This window comes from Macaca nemestrina, chromosome 14 (genome assembly GCF_043159975.1).
Source record: "Macaca nemestrina isolate mMacNem1 chromosome 14, mMacNem.hap1, whole genome shotgun sequence".
Classification (NCBI taxonomy): Eukaryota; Metazoa; Chordata; class Mammalia; order Primates; family Cercopithecidae; genus Macaca; species Macaca nemestrina.
Window position 1 is genome coordinate 115256468 of NC_092138.1, and position 5811 is coordinate 115262278.

At 56.8% G+C, this 5811-nt stretch overlaps 1 non-coding gene across 1 annotated transcript; it reads right to left on the reverse strand.

The window, feature by feature from the left end:
- Window positions 1-3996: 3996 nt before the first annotated feature.
- Window positions 3997-4122, reverse strand: LOC112424956 (U6atac minor spliceosomal RNA). Its single transcript, XR_003015918.1, has one exon. It is a non-coding gene; the product is annotated as a U6atac minor spliceosomal RNA (small nuclear RNA).
- Window positions 4123-5811: the final 1689 nt, after the last annotated feature.

The following is a 5811-nucleotide window of genomic DNA, read 5'->3' on the forward strand; positions in this document are numbered from 1 at the left end:
GGTCACTGCACTCCTGCCTGGGCGACACAGCGAGACTCCGTCTCAAAAAAAAAAAAAAAAAAAAAAAGAAAGTGTTCCCGTATCTGCACACATTCACGCATATACACACGTCACATGCACGTGTACACATGTATATATGCATGTAGGGCACACCTGTACATGGGTGCACACAAGTACGTTTGTGCAGCGAACGACAGCATGTGTATGTGTATGCAGATGTACCTGCAAGGTATGTGTGCATAGGGTATGTGCACATGCGCAAATGCATGTATGTGCTTGCACACGTGTATGCCTGTGTATGGAATCGGGAGCCAGACAAGGTCTTCACCTGCATCTGGTTAGTTTACCTTAAGCCTTTTTTTTTGGAGACATCTTGCTCTGTTGCCCAGGCTGGAGTACAGTGGCGTAACCTCAGCTCACTGCAACCTCCACCTCCCAGGTTTAGGTGATTCTCCTGCCTCAGCCTCCTGAGTAGCTGGGATTACAGGCACCCACCCACCCACCACGCCCGGATAATTTTTGTATTTTTAGCAGAGATGGGGTTTCACCATGTTGCCAGACTGGTCTTGAACTCCTGACCTCAAGTGCTTTGCCTGCCTTGGCCTCCCAAAGTTCTGGGATTACAGGCATGAGCCAGCGAGCCCGCCCCTCAAGTCTTTTTAAATCGTCAGGTCCTCCCTCTTTTCTGTACCATGTATCCGTTGAAACCAGGTCGTTTATCTTGAGGCCTCCTGGTCTGGTTTTGCTGAGTGCGTCTCCGTGGGGCTGTTCAGCATCTTCCGGTCTCCTGTGTTCCCTGTAACCTGGCAGTGGGGGCAGCAGCAGGCCACACTCCATGCTTGATTCAGGACACGGCGGGGGGCCGTGGGTGCGTGTTCAAACAGCTGACTCATCAGGAGATTGGTGTTATTTGATAAACATCTTTCCAGTCGTTACTCGAGTTCTATGTTTAAAAACCTACAGGAGTTTGTGCCCAGGACAGACTTGACGGACGGAGACACATGCACAGATCAGGGGAACGCTCTCACCCCGCCTGCCGTTCTCACTCTCTGGGGTGCCTTTCTGGTGGTTTCCATCTATGGGAACCATGCACAGGTGGGGTCCATCTGTGTCATTTAGGAAAACAAGCTGCGTGTCACATCCTGGCACATCCTGCTCTTCAGCCCATGAAGGAAGCTCTCAAAACACTGCGGTGGGGTAAGGTGTTGGCCGTGTGGATTCACCGACCCAGCAAGGAGCTACCTTAGGGTCAAGGATGAGTTCTGAGAAATAGGAGAAAAGAGTCAGTGAAGAGGAGAATCAGGTATGGTTACCCAGAGGACAGGCAGAGGATGCTGAATCCCAGTAGAGTGATGCCCGCTCCTGGGCTATGGACTGAGATGGCATTTCACGCCCTCATGGGAGACCCTGACCCTCACCACCAAGCTGGACGGGTACAGGGGAGCAGGGGGTGCAGGTACTGTTAAAGGCGAGATCCACTTGGCAAAGATTTTACATAACTCGACTAATGAGGGGGGTCTGTAAGATGTTACAACCGCTTGAAAGTACCACACTTGGCTGGGCGCGGTGGCTCAAGCCTGTAATCCCAGCACTTTGGGAGGCCGAGACGGGCGGATCACGAGGTCAGGAGATCGAGACCATCCTGGTTAACACGGTGAAACCCCGTCTCTACTAAAAAATACAAAAAATTAGCCGGGCGCGGTGGTGGGCGCCTGTAGTCCCAGCTACTCGGGAGGCTGAGGCAGGAGAATGGCGTGAACCCGGGAGGCGGAGCTTGCAGTGAGCTGAGATCCGGCCACTGCACTCCAGCCTGGGCGGCAGAGCGAGACTCCGTCTCAAAAAAAAAAAAAAAAAAAAAAAAAAGTACCACACTTACGCAGGCAAACGAATGCTGAGACAAATTGCAAATAGATTCAAAACTGGCAAAAGGTCAAAATCCACAGTAATAATCGCATCCCACTGGGCAGGCACATTCAGCTTCCCACAATTTCGAGCTGTGAACAGTGAAGAGCTAAGACTCCTTAGGTCGAGCAGAGGGTGTTTCCTTATGCCTATTTCAAGGTCTCTCTCAGTTTTTCCTGATTGTCAACTCTTAGGTCAAAAGCTTGGTGAGCGCCGGCTGCGGTGGCTCACGCCTGTAATCCCAGCACTTTGGGAGGCCGAGGCGGGCGGATCACGAGGTCACAAGATCGAGACCATCCTGGCTAAACGGTGAAACTCCGTCTCTACTAAAAATACAAAAAATTAGCCGGGCATGGTGGCGGGCGCCTCGTAGTCCCAGCTACTCGAAAGACTGTGGCAGGAGAATCGCTTGAACCCGGGAGGCAGAGGTTGCAGTGAGCCGAGATCTCGCCACTGCACTCCAGCCTGGACGACAGAGCGAGACTCCGTCTCAAAACAAAAATAAAAAAAGCTTGGTGAGCAGGAGGGAGGGTTCCCATAAGGCCTTTTGGGGAGGGAAATACCAGAATATAGGGTGACCCCAAGGGTAGGGGCTGCAACAGATGAAGGTCGCTTGGCAGCTTCACTGTCGGGGTGCAAGGGATGGGGTGGGCCTGGGTTTCCAGCCTCCAGGCTGAGCCCTCCCTTGGATCGGCCCACCCCCTCCTAAGGGATGCGTACCAGGCTGTGGCTTTAATGTGGCTGGTGTGCTGACCGCGCAGGCTGAGCCCTGGAGCGGCGCGCACTTGGCCTGCCTGTTCTCCGCATCCCAGGCCTCAGTGCCGGGCCCTCCAGTTCCCGGGGCCGGCGCCTCCCGCAGCCTTGGCTGTCTCAGCAGGTGGCACCGCGTCCTTCCCCGGAGGGGAATTGACACCCTGCAGTTACCCCTGACCCTGCCCTCCACGGCTGTTGGCACATCTTCTCCAGAACCCAGGGCTCTCAGCCCCTCCATATGGCCCGCATCCGGCCTCCGGCCTCGCCCCGCCGCAGCCCCGAAGGTCTTCCCGCTGCCATCCTTGCCCGCTGGGCTGTTCTCAGCGTGGTCGCCGGAGGGATGTCCTTTGAGCTCATTCGGTCCCGTCCCTACCCTGCAGGAGGTTCTCCAAGGTCTCGCCCTTGCTGAGGGTCGAAGCTCAGGTCCTTGCACAGGTCCGTGGGGCCCCGGGCCAAACGGGTCATCCCCTGACCCCTCTCCTAGCCCCTGGCTCCCCTCCAGCCCCGGGGCCTTGCGGGGCCCTCCCTGCATCTCAGGGCTCCGAGGTCCTCGCGCCTCCTTGGATCTGGACTTGGGTGTGGACCTCCCCGTCCGCCCTACTCGCTGGAGCCGGTCTCCACGGGGCTGGGGGCGGAGGCCCTGGAATGGCCGGGAACGCGCTCCGGGCGGGCAGCGGCTTCGCTCGGTAGCTGCTGTAACTCCGTGCCGTGCCCAGTGCTTAGTTTTCTGTGAATGAATCAATGTTAAGCGGAAACTTCCATCAGACTTTGAACGAGGCCCCGAACGTTTGCGATGCTGGGGACGCGCCCGTCAACCCGCCGAGCCGCCCTGTGCTTGAGGCTGCGACCGGGCCGCCCGCGGGAGACGGGCCCTGCCGGGTGTCGGGACGCGAACACGACCCAGTGCCAAGAAGGGGCGGTGAAGAAGAAGGGAAAAGCCCCACGCAGCGGCGGGACGGCGCACCCGTGCACACGCGCATCCCCAGCCCGCGTCCCGGGGAAAGAAGACGAAAGAAGATAAAACAAAAAATGCGCCGGGCTTTGCAGTGGCTCACGCCTGTAATCCCTGCACGTTGGGAGGCCGAGGGCGGGCGGATCACCTGAGGTCAGGAGTTCAAGACCAGCCTTGGCCAACATGGCGGAAACCCCGTCTCTACTAAAAATACAAAAAATTAGTCGGGCGTGGTGGCGCGCGCCTGTAATCCCAGCTACTCGGGAGGCTGAGGCAGGAGAATCGCTTGAATCCAGGAGGTGCAGGTTGTAGTGAGCCGAGATCGCGCCATTGCACTCCAGTCTGGGCGATAGCGTAAGACTCCGTCCGAAGAAAAACAAAAAAACCACAAAAAACGATGGTTAGATGCCACGAAGTAGGTGGCAATGCCTTAACCGTATGCGTGTTGTCAGGCCCGAGGGCCTCTTCCATCCTTGTCAAGGGGAGTGCTAACCTTCTCTCCTTTCATACAACACGCCCAAGTCTCCGTGAGGCTCCATATTTAAGGGCCAAAAATCCATTCACCTTTCGGTGAGGGCGACTTGTTATTCGCTATCTATGGAGGTACATTTACAGAAATATCAGGGTCCAGTGTGAAACCACAACTATTCGCATTCAATCGTCTTTATTAGTTTGAACGTGTAAGAAATAAATCTACCATTTTTCGTGCCTTAATATATTCATAAAAGCAGCCAATTAGAAGCTGAGGGGAACAAACGGAAGTCCCGAGCGTCCTTCAGAGAAGTAGATTCCCCCGGAAACAAAACAGGGCGGGCGCGCACCTCCTGCGGCGACACGCCCAGCAGACGGCGGAAGGCGGGAAGGAACAGTCTACGGAAGTGGAAGGTTGGTAACGAATCAGAGAATAAGGATCGGAAGATCCGCTCCACGGACTTCCGGACGCGTCCCTGCCAGGGGAACAGCGGGTGCTCTGAACGCTATGGGGCGCTTGACGCCGCTGCGCATGCGCCGCGCCCCCTCCGCCACGTTCTCGCAAGCTCTGCGCGGTCTTGGGTGGAGAGTTCGAGCCTTAGCATGGCCGAGTGCCCTGGAGCCGGTTTCGGCTCTGGCGTTCGCACATGCCCTCGGGCTCCAGGTTACAACGTCAGTATTGGCGCTTCGGCGCGGTCCGGTCCTGTTCTCGTCCTCCGTTGCGTGGCCCCCCGGGCGGTTCTGGCGCCCCGCAGGCCGGGCCCCTCCCATCGCCTCGGTGGGCAGGGCCCTGCGAGGCTCGGGGACCGGGAACACGCGACCTTCCTGACAAGGAGCCCGAGGGTCTGCACGGTCTGGGGCACCACCCGGCCTGGCGAGGATCATCGCTGTGCCCGCGATGCACATGCGTCCTCAACACCTCTGCACATTCATGCACGTGTGCATACATGGTGCACACACGTCCTTACACGTATGTACATGTGCATGTCTACACGCGCACGTCTACACGTGCACATGTCTGCACACGCACACGTCTGCACACGAGTCACAGTTGCAAGTGCACGCATGCATTGTGGACACACGTTTACACACCGGAAGATGTGTATACACATGCAGACATATGTGCCTGCGCACATGGATGTGTGCACAAACAAGCACAGAGGTCCTCAGTGGCCCATTCCTGGTGGCCGTGTGCTGTGGGCTGTGAATGGCCATACTCATTTCTCAGAGCTTTTGGGATGTGTGTGTTTCCAGTTGCGCATATTAATTAGAAAAACCAAAACTGAATTTGTAAGTTAAGGCAGGTTCTTAAGTTTCCTTAACTTCCTCTCCCTGGAGACCTGGTGGACTGGGCTGGGCACTGCTGCAGGAGGCCAGCCCTGAGTCAGGTTTTCTCTAGAAGGTTCAGGGCAAGCCCTGGATTACAAATAGGAAACCAAGTGCATGAGGAAGGCACTGCTCACCCTGCAAAGATGGTCAAGGTGTGGGGCGGGGAGCAGCAGCCTTGAGGTCAGAGCCAGGACCTCGGGGGCTGGGAGTGGTGTGCCTGGCTGGTGAACTTTGGCAGCAGGAGGCCTGGTGTCACCCTGGGGCCCAGACTGTGAAGGACGGGTGGCTTTGGGGCTCTGTAAGTTCCAGGGGGCCCAAGCATCTGTCCAGCCGGCGTTCTGTGCACTGCCCACCTGCCTGTGTTGTCACGAGGATGGGGTTTGCTAAGATGCAGATTCTTGTCT